The sequence below is a fragment of the Eleutherodactylus coqui genome, chromosome 1 (assembly GCF_035609145.1).
Source record: "Eleutherodactylus coqui strain aEleCoq1 chromosome 1, aEleCoq1.hap1, whole genome shotgun sequence".
Lineage (NCBI taxonomy): Eukaryota > Metazoa > Chordata > Amphibia > Anura > Eleutherodactylidae > Eleutherodactylus > Eleutherodactylus coqui.
This window is the reverse complement of record NC_089837.1, coordinates 274,518,751-274,535,601: the sequence shown is the minus strand read 5'-3', so window position 1 is coordinate 274,535,601 and position 16,851 is coordinate 274,518,751.

Here is a 16,851-nt window from a genome sequence, read left to right as displayed (position 1 = left end):
GTCACCTAAGCTGAGTAGTTTCAGCACGGCCTGCTGAGGTTTGCCCACCGCTGTGCTGCCACGCTGAGCCACACCGACTGCTGGCGATGCGCTGCTCACACTTCTTAATTGAGATGTAGAGGTTGCGTAGGAGGAGGAGGAGGAGGAGGGGGAGGGTTTAGAGGAGGTGGCAAAGACCGCCGCAGATACCAGCACCGAAGTAGGACCCGCTATTCTGGGTGTGGGTAGTACGTGAGCGGTCCCAGGCTCTGACTCGGTCCCAGCCTCCACCAAATTCACCCAATGTGCCGTCAGGGAGATATAGTGGCCCTGCCCGCCAGTACTTGTCCACATGTCTGTGGTTAAGTAGACCTTCCCTGTAACCGCGTTGGTGAAGGCACGATTGATGTTGTGGGAGTCATGCTGGTGTAGGGCTGGGACGGCACACCGGGAAAAATAGTGGCGACTGGGGACCGAGTAGTGTGGGACCGCCGCCGCCATCATGTTTTTGAAAGCCTCCATTTCCACAGGCCTGTATGGCAGCATCCCCAGGCTGATCAATTTGGTAATGTGCACGTTTAAAGCTTGTGCGTGCGAGTGCGTGGCGGTGTATTTGCGCTTTCGCTCCAACGCTTGTGCTAGTGACAGCTGGATGCTGCGCTGAGAGACATTGCTGGATGGGGTCGAGGACAGTGGATGTGATGGTGTGGGTGTAGGCCGGGAGGCGCTCGTGTCTGTGTCCTGAGAGGGGGGTTGGATCTGTGTGGCAGGTTGGGGCACAGGGGAAGACGAAGTGGTGCGATCCGGAGGCGGTGAACGGCCTTTGTCCCACCTTGTGGGGTGCTTGGCCATCATATGCGTGCGCATGCTGGTGGTAGTGAGGCTGGTAGAGGTGGCTCCCTGGCTGATCTTGGTGCGACACAGGTTGCACACCACTGTTCGTCGGTCGACCGCACTCTCACTGAAAAACATCCACACCTTTGAACACCTAGGCCTCTGCACGGAGGCTTGGTGTGAGGGTGTGCTTTGGGAAACAGTTGGGGGATTCTTCGCTCTGGCCCTGCCTCTACCCCTGGCCACCCCACTGCCTCCTCCAACCTGTCCTGCTGCTGCACTTGCCTCCCCTTCTGAAGACCTGTCCTGAGTAGGCTTCGCAAACCTGGTGGGGTCAGTCCCCTCATCGTCCAACTGCTCTTCCTCAGAATCCCCTGTGCGCTCCTCCCTCGGACTTACTGCCCTTACTACTACCTCACTGATAGACAACTGTGTCTCATCATCATCATCCTCCTCACCCACTGAAAGCTCTTGAGACGGTTGCTTCATCACCCGGACCCCGGGAACTTTCCAAATGTTGGGCATCGGTCACGACAAACTCCTCAAGTGAAAGACAAACCATTTCTTCCCACTCAAGGCAGGGACCTGAGAACAGTTCCTGGGAGTCTGCCTGCTCATCAGAATATGTCATTTTCATGGAGTGAGGAGGCTGGGAGGAAGGAGGAGCAGCAGCCAGAGGATACAGAGTTGCAGCAGTGTACGGCGTAGAAGACTGGGTGGCCGATATATTGCTGGATGCATTATGTATTTATATGTATACTATAAGGGTGCATTCACACAACCGTATATCAGCTGGGTTTTCACGCCCAGCCGATATACGGCGTCTCTCTCTGCAGGGGGCGGAGGCTAGAAGAGTCGGGAGCAGTGCTCTGAGCTCCCGCCCCCTCTTTGCCTCCTCTCCACCCCCTCTCCACCCCATCTCCGCCCCTCTGTACAATTTGCAATAAGAGGAGGCAGAACAGGGGCGGGGCTAAGTTCTGGGAATTAGCCCCGCCCCCTCCCCACCTCCCCTCATTGAAAATAGTACAGGGGGGTGGAAAGGAGGCAGAGAGGGGGCAGGAGCTCAGAGCACTGCTCCCTTCTCTTCTAGCCTCCTCCCCCTGCAGAGAGGCTAGAAGAGTCGGGAGCAGTGCTCATTGAAAATAGTGCAGGGGGGTGGAGAGGAGGCAGAGAGGGGGCAGGAGCTCAGAGCACTGCTCCCAGCTTTTCTAGCCTCCTCCCCCTTCAGAGAGAGACGCTGTATATCGGCTGGGTGTGAAAACCCAGCCGATATACGGTTGTGTGAATGCATCCTTATACTGTACATATAAATACTGTAGCCTCGATAATGCTGCCCAAGGATTATAATATTAAAAAAATGCCGGCATATCGTCCGCAAGAAGGGCGCAAACTACGCCACAATAAAGTGAATGCATTACTAGTTCCCACATTACACTGAATATCCGACAAAAGGCAGAAACATGTTTGGAGAGCATAGAAAAAAGTGAATAGTTATTAGCGATTACATAGTTGCTTTTGCGTAGGTATTATTGGTGTGAAGTTGTGCGTTAAGGACTTATTCACATGAACTTATTTTCCCTCTGTATTGTGTGCGCTAAAACCAGGAGTGTGTCGGAAATACAGAAGAAATGCTGATTTTTCCATTACACTTTCTCTTTTTATATTCCACTGCTGGTTAGGGCTCACAAAATACTGTTCAAAAGTACGCCAGTCTGAATAAGTCCTAGCATACTGTATATTTGTATTCGCGCAGGGAAGGTGCATTTAACAAACATAGCAAAGACCATAATTGTGGTGCTTTTAAATGGGTTTGGAAAAGGCGATGCACGTTCGTTAAAAATTCATGCACACCGTGTCTTTAAAGTTCGAACAGATTGTCGCTTATGCCTTTCTGCGTTTGAAGGGCACGATTATTGCCATGTTTCGCGGTTTTACCTTTTAAAGTTTATCAGTGTGGTTTTACAGTGCATGAGTGTCCAACAAATCATTTGTACAATAGTACTATATGGCGGTTTTATCGTTAATTATTGGCGCACATAACATGATGAAGGCTGGATTCAGACGAACGTATATCGGCTGGGTTTTCACGCCCAGCCGATATACATCGTCTCTCTCTGCAGGGGGGGAGGCTGGAAGAGCCAGGAGCAGTGATCTGAGCTCCCGCCCTCTCTCTGCCTCCTCTCCGCCCCTCTGCACTTTTTGCAATGAGGAGAGGCGGGATGGGGCGGGGCTAATTCTCAGAACTTAGCCCCACCCCACCCCGCCTCCTTTCATTGAAAATAGTGCAGAAGGGCGGAGAGGAGGCAGAGAGGGGGCGGGAGCTCAGTTCCTGCTCCTGGCTCTTCCATTCTCCCCCCTCTGCAGATGAGGACACCGTATATTGGCTCGGCGTGAAAACCGAGCCGATATACGTTCATCTGAATCCAGCCTTAAGCGCATTCACATATCGTTAGGGAATGACAAGCTGCACATGAGTCAGAGACAGGTGTGATGTTCTTGCCTGTGAGGGGCGCATTGGACCAGGCTACTTGCTTCTTCCATTTCACTTCTATCCATTGTGGGTGGGATTATATATTGATCTGGTTATACTGGCATCTCAGAGCTATTTTGTGCCTTGAGAGATATGTTGTCTGTGGATGATCTTCTTTTTGGCTTGTTGCTCTTGCTTGCTACAGATGACTTGCCTGAAACTTCAGAGGATGTGCCAAGTGACCTTCCAAGTGGTGAGCCTACTACTAGCAATAGTGGTGGCCCGCTGAGGAGGAGTAGGAGGTTCTGGGTGCATCCAATGTTGGCTCAGCGTGCTAGTGTCGGCCAGTTTCACACACTTTATACTGATTTGCGGCGATACCTAGAAAAAATGGTATCTTTCTGTTGCTTAACTGTGCATATGTTTGACGAACTTCTTGAGCTGGTGCGTGATGGTATTACACACAGAGATACCAACATGCGGGAGAGCACTGGCGTAACCATAGGGGGTACAGGGGGTGCGGTTGCACCCGGGCGCATAAGGCCCCTCTTCTACATATTGGGAGCCTAGTACTATTTAAAAAGCATTATAGTTGGGGTTCCTGTTACAGACTTTGCACCGGGCCCAGAAGCTTCATGTTACGCCTCTGCGGGAGAGTGTCTGGTCAGAACAAAGACTTCTGTTAACTCTGCGGTAAGTGTATGATTTGCCCTCAAGAGACCATACTGTATATGTGATACTGTTAGTGTAGTCCTATAATCGTCTCAAATTATAGTCTCTTCAGTGATGTTCTTCTTGTACTGTATGTTCCTGGGATGATGTTAGCGCTGTTTCCATAAGGCTGTTTGGGAGCTTGGATTTCATTAAGTAAAAAAGTTTTTCCCCCTGTTTGTTATTTACATCAAGGTTTTAATGATGTTTGAGCACCCGCATTGACCCTGGTGCCCTCTGATGTAGTGTTGCTATGTGCAATTAAATGCAGACCTCATACAGCTTTTCAACATGGATGTAGGGTAATAAGAGGAAAAAGATGGAATGTCTGTCAGAGAGCTAGATGCACCAAGGCAGACGTCCATGTTACTTTATTAAAACACATTGCATTTTTGGGGGGCAGTGGCCCAATGCTCTGCCCCTTTTTTGCGTGACACATCTAAACCCTTAACATTAGTATTGAGTGTTAGCTTAAGGGCTTACTCAGACTGCCGTATAAGGAACTGCCGGAGCCGAAAAACGCAGGGTGTAGGCGGAAGGCAGGCATGACGGGGTTAACGGGGAGTGAAAGGGTTAATTGTAGAAAGCTGGGAGTAAGAGAAGGAGGGGGTTAGTGGGGAGAGAAAAAGAGTGGCAAGAAAGAGGAAGGGGAGGGGTTAAAATTCAAAGAGGAGCAGTTGGAGCCGAGACGTGGAAGAGTGAAGAAGCAAGAAGAACAGCGACGACCAGACCAAGAGGGAAGACAAAGGTAAAAAGGTGAAGAGGGAAGACCGGGAAGGGAAGACCAGGAAGAAAAGGAGAAGAGGGAAGGGAAGACCAGGAAGAAAAGGAGAAGAGGGAAGACTAGGAAGGGAGAAGAGGGAAGACCAAGAAAGGTGAAGAGGGAAGACCAAGAAAGGTGAAGAGAGAAGACCAGGAGCCGGGAAGAGGCAGCGGGAAGTGAGAAGAGAAGCCATAGAAGAGGAGCGGAGTATCGGCGGGGAGAGAAGAAATGCAGCGGGGCGAAGATTGTAGAAGAGAGTCCCGACGTCCACTTACCGGGTGAAGAAATGGAAGAGATGCTGAGGAGGATCCGGGCTGAAGCGGAGGAGAGGGACCTCACCGGGCTGGTGAGGCTGATAGACGGACCCGCGGGAGACGCTGCGCCGGCCCCGGCTGCAGCTCCGATGTCACCGATGCCGGAGGAAGGCGGGAGAAGACCGAGGAGGGCTCGTGCGCCGGTCAGGTTGAGCCCGGAGCAGGCGCCTGCTCGGCGGCGCCGCGTGCGGAGCCCCTCCCCCGCCCCACCGCGAGATGTTCCTCCTGCAACCCCTACGGGCAGGGGAAGGAGGCCGGGGGGGGGGGGGGGGGGGGCGGCTGCACGCCGGAACTTCAGAGCAGCTCCGGATGTAAGGGAGCAGGAGAGGGCGACTGGGCAGCAAACAGCGGCAGCATCGGAGAGGAGGCAGGGAGCGGGGGGAGGTGCACCCGGACATGTGCCGGTCGGGGCACCCACCAGACGCAGCAACAGGCCAGACCATGGGGGCAGCAGACAGCGCCCCATCAGGCAACAGCAGGCCGAAGATGGGGGCAGCAGGCAGCGCCCCAGCACTACAGAGGCGGCCAAGCGCGCATCGGCGCCACGAAAAGTGGCTGGGATCTGGACCGAGCGGTTTCAGCCAGGAGGAGAGCTACCAGCAGCAAGGATCGACGACCCGGAGGACGACGAGAGTCATCAGCAGGACGTGGGAGCAGCGGCTGGTGGGTACACAGCCCCCTCGCAGCCAGGTGAGAGATCTATGTCTGTATTGTCCAATGCGTTTAGCCATGTGGCGCGTACGGAAGTTAGGTCAGGGGCGCAAGCAGGCGGTGGTGCAGCGACGGTTAGCGTGCCGGGCGGGGGCGATATGGGAGCGTTGCTGGGTGTTTTGTGTGGATTACTTATGCGTCAGGGAGGGGAGGGAGTAGGGCAAGCCACGCCGCCTGTGGCGGCGGACACTGCGCCGTGTAGAGCGTCATCCAGCATCGCGAGCGGCCCAAGCGGGAGCTCGTCTGGGGGGACTGGGGGTGAACAGGCGGTGTGGGGAGGCATAGAACAGCCCTCCCCTTCAGTGGTGTCAGCATGGAGCTCGGACATAGGCTCGCAGGGGGACAGGAGACAGGGAGCAAGCGGGGGTGCGGGCGTTAACCAGTCAGTAACGGTAGCGGTGCAGACGGAAAAAGATGGGGACGGGGTTAGATTGGATGATAGAGCCAGGGGTGAGGTGTACGTCTGCTTCGAGGGGCCCCTGGGGGCCCATCTGAAGAAAGAAGTTAGAGAGAAAATATGGAGGGACGAATATGTCGAAATATTCTCCCTCCTCCCCTTGGAGAAATTTAACCTCGACAAGGGGAAGAGAACCGAATTCAAAAAGGAGGAAGAGGAGAAGCGGAGGTGGCGTCTGATTCCACAGACGTTCACTAACTGGCTCCAAGCGTTCGCCATTCTGGCAAGCGTGATTGGGGAAAAAGCGCCGGAAAATTGTTCCGGCCTTTTTTGCTACCTAGACTCGATTGGCGAAGCCTATCGGGTTTACGGTGGACAGACCTGGCTGCGATACGACGAGCAGTTCAGGCAACGTAAGGCGGTGGGACCAAAAAGATATCGGGCTGTGGCTGAGGGTGATGGCCCCGGCACGGCTAGGACATCCCTTTCAAGGAGGCGCCGGGTCTTCGGGCTCGGCCTCTACTTCCGGATCAGGACAAGGAGGGCAGGCTGGAGGGAATAGGCCCGGATTTTGTTGGCAATTCAATGAAGGCCAATGTAAATTTGGGGCGGCATGCAAGTTCAAGCATGCATGTTCCCATTGTAGCGCCCTGTCCCACGGGGCGGTCAAATGTTTCAAAAAAGGGTGGGGTAGAGGTGCAGGGGGTGTTCCAAAAAGGGATGACCCCAGTGAGGGTGGCAGAGATGGCACCCTTTCTAAATAAATATCCAGATAGGGAAAAGGCGGAAATACTTTTGAACGGTTTTGTTATCCCACCCCCGGCTCACGCGGTCCCCTTTTCGGTTAAAAATTTGCGTTCGGCGCGGGAGCACCCGGGGGTGGTGGGGAGGAAGCTCACGAAGGAAGTGAGGCTAGGCCGCATGGCCGGCCCCTTTTCCGAACCCCCTGTTCCAGATTTGGTGGTGTCACCACTTGGCGTGGTGCCGAAAAAAGAGCCGAATGAGTTTCGGCTAATTCACCACCTATCCTATCCAAAAGGGTCCTCGGTGAATGACGGAATTGACCCTGACATTTGTTCAGTGGTTTATACGTCATTCGATGCGGCCGTTCGGTGGGTTAGAAAATACGGTAGGGGGGCTTTGTTGGCAAAGGTCGATATTGAATCGGCCTTTCGCCTACTGCCAGTGGCGCCTGAGAGCATTAGACTACTTGGGTGTTTTTGGGAGGGAGAATTCTTCGCGGATCGCTGTTTGCCTATGGGATGTTCCATCTCATGCGCATACTTCGAGGCCTTCAGCACATTCCTCGAATGGGTGGTGAGGGATACCGCGGCAGTACAATCGGTCATCCATTATCTGGATGACTTCTTGTGCGTTGGTCCCGGGGGGTCGCCACTTTGTGCGACCCTACTGGGTACGGTCCAGTGGGTGGCAGAGCGGTTTGGTGTACCGCTGGCCCCGGGAAAAAACGGAGGGTCCCACAACCTGCCTTAGTTTTTTGGGCATTTCCATTGATACGGATGCAATGGAGTGCCGACTGCCGGAAAATAAATTGCGCGATTTGCAGGGGGAGGTGCAGTTTGCGCGTTCCGCCAAAAAAGTCACGCTGCGACGTTTGCAATCCTTGCTGGGCAAGCTTAACTTTGCCTGCAGAATCATGCCTATGGGCCGGGTCTTCTGCAGGCGGATGGCGGCAGCGACGGCAGGGGTGAGCGCTCCCCATCATTTTATTAGGTTAGGATCAGGACACAAAAACGATCTGGCGGTTTGGGACGCTTTTTTGAAGCGTTACAACGGCAGGTCGGTTATGATGGCCGAAGTCAGCGAAAACGCAGACTGGGAGCTGTTCACGGATGCGGCTGGGGGGGGCAGGTTTTGGGGCCTATTTTCAGGGCAAGTGGTGTGTTGGCGAATGGCCAGAACAGTGGAAGCGAGAGGGCCTGGTTCGGAACCTGGTGCTATTGGAACTATTTCCAATAGTTGTAACGGTGGCGCTTTGGGGGGCTCACTTTCGGGATCGAAAGGTGAGGTTTCACTGCGACAACTTGGGGGTTGTGCAGGTCATCAATAATATGACGGCCTCATCTCCCCCAGTTGTTAATTTATTGCGGCACTTAGTACTTGAAGCGCTGGCACTGAACATCTGGATAGTAGCGGTTCACGTTCCAGGAGTCCATAATTCAATTGCGGATGCTCTCTCTCGCTTTCAGTGGGAGCGGTTCCGGACGCTGGCACCGGGAGCGGAGCAGACGGGGAGGCGGTGCCCTCAACAGCTCTGGAACGTGGTAAGCGAGCAGTGGGGGACTTGATTTCACAATCACTGGCTCGGGGGACGAGAGCGGCGTATAGCGCTGCGTGGACGGAGTGGGAGGATTGGAGGGATCAATGTGGGGGGGCTTGTTCGACGGATGATAGGGTAGGAATGTTATTGAGTTGGTTGGGAAGGGGTTCCAGGGAAGGGTGGACACTGGGGCGGGTTAACAGGTTTATGGCCGGGGTAGCATTCGGGTGTAAACTAAAAGGGGTAGCAGACGTGACAAAAATTTTTATTGTAAGACAGGCGTTAAAGGGTTTTAGGAGAGGGAAGGGGCGGCCAGATACGAGAAGGCCAGTGTCTTTTGGCATCTTAGAAAGGTTGGGGGGGGGCCATAGACTCGGTTTGCGGAGAAAATTTTGAGCGTTTGTTGTTTAAAGCGGTTTTTTCCCTGGCGTTTTTTTGGGCTTTTCGGGTGGGAGAATTAGTTTCACCAAGCAAGGCGGTAGGGGGAGGAGTGCAGAGGGAGGACGTTAGATTGGTGGAGGATCGACTGGAAATTTTTTGTGCGACGGTCTAAGACAGATCAGGAGGGGAGGGGACAACTGGTACGGTTGGGAAAGGTCGCAGGGGCTGTTATGTGCTCGATTAGAGCTTTCAATAACTATAGTCAAGTTGCGAGGGGGGTAGCGGTCCATTGTTTCGACACCGGGACGGGCAATTTTTGTCGCGATTCCAATTCACGGCGGTTTTTAAGAGAGTGTTAGAGGAGGCGGGTTTTGATAGCTCGCAGTTTGGGTCCCATTCCTTCAGAATTGGGGCAGCGACGGAGGCCACGGTCCAAGGTATGGATGAGCAGGCGGTGAGAAGGATAGGGCGTTGGGACTCGGCACGGTTTAGGTCATATGTACGACCACACCTGCTATAATTAAGAGTTGTAAGGTATTTAAAAAATTAATATTAAAAAAAAGCAAAAAAACTTTTGTTTATTAATTGAAAAGTGGTTTTGTTTTGTCTGTGATTTGTTCTGTTGTGTTTTCTTTCAGGTTGTCCTCAAGCTTTAGTGTGGATATTAGGACATTCTTTTGTTTTTTGGGGGGCTGAGCGGGCTAGGGTTAGGCCTAACGGGAGACAGCTTCGGTTTGATAGGAGTGAGGCGTTACTCAGGTGGATTGGGATTAGGGGGATGCTGTGGGGTAGGGTGATAAAAGAAGTGGAAAGAGGAATAGAGTTGGATAGAGTGCCGGACGTACTGGTCCTGCACGCCGGGGGGAATGATTTGGGGCAGAGACCGTTCAGAGACTTATCTAGGGACATCAGGTATGACATACTTAGATTGATGTCGTCATACCCGGGATTAAAAATAATCTGGTCAGAGATAGTCCCCAGAAAAACGTGGAGGGGGGTGAGATCAATTAAGGGGTTAGACAAAGCCAGAATCCAATTGAACAGGGAAGTTTCACGTTTTGTTGGGCAGCGAGGGGGTTTGGCCATTAGGCATATTGATTTGGAACGGGGTATAGGCAACTACTGGAGGTCGGATGGGGTCCATCTGAACGAGATAGGGACAGATTTATGGATGGAGGGGATTCAAGAGGGGATCGAGCGAGCGTTGTTGTTGTGGCGGGCGGCGCAGGCTTGAGGGGGTCAAGCCGTGCTGGCTGTGGAGGGGTCCCGTGGAGTCAGAAAGTGGGGGTAGTAGGGGGTAACGGAGCTGGATAGTTTCCGTTCCCCTCGGTAAACTGTTGGTTAGGACTGTCGCCTATGGGAGTAGCAAGGCGGTGCCTTGCAGTGGTTTTGGGATGGGTTAGCCAGGTTATGGCTAGCCGTCCTCGGGGTCCGGATGAGGCGACCTGAGGCGAGGTGGAGAGTGGCGGGCCCCCGTGTCTGTCGACTTGCGGCGGGGGCACTTGTAGGGAAGTAGTGTTGCCCGAGTCCGCCATGCGACGGGTGACAGGCACAACTACTTCCCGTTTTTTCTGGTAAGGCGACAGTCCGGGGGTAGGGCTCCATGGGATCCCTTCCCAGGTTATCTGCGGTTAAAAATTGGTTATTTTACTGTTTATGTTTGGTGTTAAAATAAATGTGGCTGCTGTGGCCATTAATTAATCCAATATTGGTGTTGCGTGGTTTGTAAGGTATGGAGGTAAAGGGAGGTGGGGATAGGTCACAGTGCCCGGCGACTCCGTAATACCCTAGTCATGTGCTGTGTATTACCGTTGGCCAATATACAGCATCTCTCTCTGTTTGGGGAGGATGCTTGAAGTGCCAGGATCTGTCTTCTGAGCTCCAGCCCCCTCTCTGCCTCCTCTCCACCCCCTCTCCACCCCTCTGCACTATTTGCAATGGGAGTAGTTGGGTCAGGGGTGGGGCTAAGTACTAGGAATTAGCTCTGCCCCCACCCCGCATCCCCTCATTGCTAATAGTGCAGATGGGCGGAGAGGCCATGGAGAGTTTTCGGAGAGGTGTCTGGAGCTCAGAGCACTGCTCCAGGCAGAGGAACGCCGTATATCGGCCGGCGTTAATACGTGGCCCATATACAGTCGTCTGAATAAGCCCTACTATACAGCAGGTGTGGCTAACATGATTACAGACAACTAGTCCACTCACACACACAATTTTGTATTTGGTAGCTTTTAACTGGTTTTTACAAAGGGTGCACTTTGTCTCTTTGATTCCTGGGCACTGGGAATTCGTATGCTTAATTGCATCTGGGTTTTTTGGTGGGCAAATCCACCATTAGTGAGGTGGTCTGGGCTACCTGCGACGTTATCTGGCAGCGTCTGGTGCCTGTAGTCATGGCCCTGCCCTACAGGCAAGGTTGGCTTGACATTGCAAAAGGGTTTATGGGTGCTGACAACTTTCCAAATTGTTTCGGTGCCATGGATGGCAAGCATATACGTGATAGAAAGCCACCCAACTCTGGCTTACGGTACTTCAATTACCGCATTTTCTTTTTTGTTGTAATGTTGGCAGTGGCTGGTACACAATATTGCTTCCGCCTTGTGGACATTGGTGCGTTTGGTAGTGCTGCGGATGCACGGATTTTCTCCACTTCCATTATTGGTAGGCGGCTTATGGCCGGCCAACTCTCTGCTGGAGCCCCGGAACCTTCCTGGTATGCCTGACGCTAAGGCCCCATTTGTCCTAGTGGCGGATGAGGGCTTTGGCCTGGCCAATCATGTAATGCGTCCCTTTGTTTGCAGAGACATGGACCCCAGGAGGCAGGTTTTTAATTACCACCTGACACTTACCCGGCGTTATGTTGAGTGCGCTTTTGGGATACTAGCCAACCGATGGAGAGTGTTTAACAGTGCCATTCAACTGGCTTCAGACAATGTGCAGGCAGTAATTTGCGCCTGCGTGGTTCTACATAATTTCTGCCAGCAATATAATATGGTTTTGAATGCTGAAGCGGCTCAGCCAACTGCTTTCAATCAGGAAGTAGTGGATGAACATGTATAGCATTCTGCTATCCAAACAAGGAACATCTTTGCAGACTACTTCCAGACATCTCAGCGAGCAGTGCCGTGGAAGCTGGACCATATGCAAGGAAGCAGACACTAGCTGGTCTCTCAAAAGCATATATATATATATTTTTTTTTTTTAAGCATGGCTGTGCCCTTTGTTGCTTTTAGTTAGGGACCCTTTGGCACATTTTTTTTAGTTAGGGACTCGCAAGCAAACGAGGACCCTTGACGCTGGGTTGTAAGCTTGTACCATCTTGCACACCTACCACATGTTGATAGAATTTAAGAACCTTGCTTATGGGTTTCAAAGCTGTTGCCAAACCGTGGCTCTAGGTGCACAATGTGGTAGACCAATACCTCATTTTTGGGGTCAGCAGAGGCCACCTTAACCAAACTATTGCACACGGTCATGTACCCTTGGCATATTGGCATGCTCCATTGAATTACACTATACATTACACACAAATAAAAATTACAAAGTCATATGTGTGAGCAAACAGTTTCCTGGGGAATGGTGGTATAGTATGCTGCGTACTAGTGTTCACACCGCCCTATACACTACATCGCCATGTAAAGACCTTGTTACAGGAAGGTAAAAAATGGGCCCTAATATGCCAACATGGATGTGCAGGTAAGTGTTAAGTAAGGCACAAGCAGAAACGTAACACATACACATGGATAGAAGCAACACAGTTTAATTTCTTAAAGTTTACTCTGTCAAGAACTCTGCGTGTAAAGGTGCGTACCTTTATTGATGTCAGCCTGAACAAACACATGGCTTGGATGGGCCTCTGCTAACATCTAAACTGTTGCCTTTTTTTAAATTGTTTTTTGGGTCCTTTATTTCTTTAAGGCCATTAACTGGAATTTGTGAAATGTGTTTTTTGCACGTTGCGCATTCACATGTATATCTGCTAGATAATTTGTTTGTTTGTCGCGCAGAGCAACACATTACTGTGAATACTATGTCAGTCTACATCCTGTAGACATTGTCAGACATTGTCAGGAGATTGTCCCCAATGGACAACAATGTTTCTGAACTGTGTCAGTAATGCACAATGCTGAAATGATGGACCCACAGCCTGGTTGTCGCCTTTGGTGAAAGACAGTGTGGATTTACACCAGTGTATTTGTCGTCATGTACCTGACACATCAAATTTAGTACACTTTTTCTCTAGCACGAAAGCCTTATGTTGTGCACAAATTGTCCTTCTAACATCTTTTTACAGCTAACATACAGTTATGCCATGCAGCATAGTGACTGCACACATTGTCTTCCATACAGGTGCAGAGGTTGCTGGCAGCTGGATTAAAGTAAATGTTTTTGTGCCAAGCAATCTTACTGTTGTTGCAACCGTGTCTAATTGAAATTGAAATTACAGTGTGGCAGCAGCACAATAGTCACTGGCTTCTGAAATGACTTCAAACGGTTTAATATCATTTAGCCAAACATAGCCATTAGCAGTTAATAGCCTGCATCCCTAACATCTGTTAGTGGGGCAGCTGCTCCTGAGTCCTTCCCTGGAGTCACCAAAATAACATATGTCATATGTTCTTAATTCCTGCAGGGGAGACGTTATGGACTCACATAGAGAAATGTAATGTTAGTAACAAGCATGTTGCTACAATTTTCAACACATTAAAGACATTTCTTTAAAATATGTTTTAAATGCATTTCATTTTCCCGATGCTGGCACAACATTGCCTTCAATGGTGCCTTCCCCTGCCTCTGCAACTGAAGAGCATGCAAGGCGCAGCTATGTAGCCACATGGACTGGCTGGTGTTAATGCACCCTTGACCCATTGTTAGGCAATTTTATGTGTCAAATTTTGAAAGTGTTTAAATTTTTTTACCTAAATACACCCAAATTATCTTATTGTGTGGTGTGTGATGACGACGCAGAAAACACATGAGTTTGATTTGTTTTTTTCAAAAATAAACTTTACTAATCAGTTTAATTTCTAAAATTATTCCAACATGGAATGCAGAAAAGGGAAACATGCCAGAACGCATCACCTCTAGAACAAGGGCACAACATTGTCCAACATGGACGGCGCAAAACTCAACTTTTGGTGCAGATGATGGACCAGGAACCTAAGGGTGCATTCCCATGAATGTATATCGGCTCGGTTTTCACGCCGAGCTGATATACATCATCCTGATGTGCAGGAAGGAGGGTGGGGGGGGGGGGAATGGAAGAGCCAGGAGCAGGAACTGAGCTCCCGCCCCCTTTCTGCCTCCTCTCCGCCCCTCTGCACTATTTGCAATGGGGAGAGGCGGAACGGGGGAAGGGCTAATTATCGTAACTTAGCCCCACCCCCGCCTCGCCTCCTTTCATTGAAAATAATGCAGAGGGGCGGAGAGGATGCAGAGAGAGGGCAGGAGCTCAGTTCCTGCTCCTGGCTCTTAAACCACCCCCCCCCCCCCCTGCACATGAGGACGACGTATATCGGCTCGGCGTGAAAACCGAGCCGATATACGTTCGTGGGAATGCAGCCTTAGACGGTAACACAGGGCCCTATGGACATCCCAACAGTCAGTGCCTAGACGTAGCCTCTTCGGCGGACCTGGCAGCTGGCTGGAGTGACCCACGATCCGGCTGGGCAAAGTGATGCTCCCCCCAACGAACCACATTGGTGATTCTATTGCGGAGATGCGTCACAGCCATCTGCACTGCCTCCAAGTGCATTTGGCATTGACGCATCTCCGCAAAGAACCACCAAAATGCGTTCTCCGGGGGGGGGGGGGGATCTGGCCAGGCTGTGAGGAACAAACAAAAGGAACATATTAGATTACGGGTAAATAAAAGCCTAAACAGCTTGAGTCAATACAACAATACAGCTTATGTATACATTGACCTTTAACGGGTGACACTGCTGGAGTCACATTTAGCTGTCACACGTACACACTGCGTGACATCTAACCGTTGTGTATGTTTAATGTTGCAACTACTGCACAGTAGGGTAGTGTGTAGTTTGGCAAAATGTACACAAAATGATAAGGTTATGTTATTGTATCTTCTTGGGGCCTGTGCCTCCAGTACAAAGATGATAATTTTTGACAAGAACTTTAAGGTGTTTACGTGCAGACTCTTCATGCTGACCGCTCATATACCACAAGCCTTATTTTGTGTGTGTAAGGCATTACAAAGATTTGTTTTGCCTACTTGAAAGGTGTTCACCAATGACATAGTATGTACGCAAAGCAGATTATAAATGCTCGTTTACTTGAATGATAAAGCAGCACATAACTGTTCACAATAGAATTATAGGAACACCCAGATATGTATACCTTTTTGCAAAAGGAGAGCTACTTTAAGGCACATCCTGCAGCGTTATGCATGTCCTTCAAACATTGTTTACATCACAATATGCATTATTACAATCTGTAAGAAACACAATTGTGTGCCATATCATGAGGCAAATGATGGGGCACACAGTAATGTTTTGTACAGATGTGAAGGATGCATATTGTGATGATACACATGTTTGTAGGACAAATAGCTGTGTCTTGCTTATTCATCACGGTAATGTTGCTGGTTAACGTATACCATGATTAATATACTGAGAATCCTAAACCAATAGTGAGCATGCACCCTGCTTGCTTTACCAAGTTTCTATTTGTTTGGGATGCTTTTTGATGTATATGTAAGTTACATGTCAGATCTAAAATTTACCCTGCCTATGTGATGTTGGTTTAGGATTGTTGATTTAAAACAACAAACAAGGTGTTTGCTCTCGAAAAGTTAGGCGTTGTATCTCTCTATATTTTGACATAGACGTTGCCAAGCAAAGGCAGAAAAGCATCTTGTGAAGTTGTTTGTGGAGGAAACATACGTAATTCCTTTAACTGACTGCAGTAATTGTGAATTTATACATGTGGATGACGTAAGTAATACATGGTTTTTAGTATAGCTAAAGTTAGTAATTGTAAAAGGAGTTGTGAAACCATACATCATTTTCTGCAATGGTTACGTTTTTCACACATCAGAGTATTGAAATGTGTGACTCGAAAGCGGTACTTTGGGCGGTGAAACCATTTTATGGGCGACACTTACATAAACTGAGATGTACTCCTATCTTTGGGATACAACTAGAGATGAGCGAGCGTACTGGTCCGAGCTTGATGCTCGTTCGAGTATTAGGGTACTCGAGATGCTCGTTACTCGAGGCGAGCACCACGCGATGTTCGAGTCAATTCCATTTCCTTCCCTGAAAGTTTTGCGCCATTTTCTGGACAATAGAAATGCAGGGAAGGCATTACAACTTCCTCCTGTGACGTTCCAGCCCTATCCCACCCCCCTGCAGTGAGTGGTTGGCGAGATCAAGTGACCCCCGAGTATTTAAAGTGGGGCCGCCCGCGGCTCGCCACAGTCACACACTGGGAGAGATCAGGGACAGTGCTGGTGCTGCTATAGGGAAAGTGTTAGTGTAGGATCCTGTGTACAAGAACCCCAACGGTCCTTCTTAGGGCCACATCTGACCGTGTGCATTACTGTTGTGGCTGCTGGGAGCAGTTTTGCACTTTTTTTTTTGTATATCGGGCGTGCAGCCCCATTACAGCTATAGCGTTCTCAGGCTGCAGTCTGTACTACATAGTATAGGGACAGCGTTGCTGAGATAGGGAAAGTGGTAGTGTAGGATCCTGTGTACAAGAAACCCAACGGTCCTTCTTAGGGCTACATGTGACCGTGTGCATTTTACAGGTTGTCTGATGGGAGTTGTAGTCCATCACTATTGCACAGCTAGGCCTGTTTGCAGCCTTCCGTATAATTTTTTTCTGGCTGCAGTTAGCATTACATAACCGCTGTCAGCTCCAACTGTACGCCAATAATTCCAAAAGTTTTTACACCGGTCTGTGTCTGCCGACAACTTCACGCGCAGCGTACGGCGACAGCCCCTAATAGAGGAAAAGTCATATACACGCTATATAGCTGGTATTCTTTCT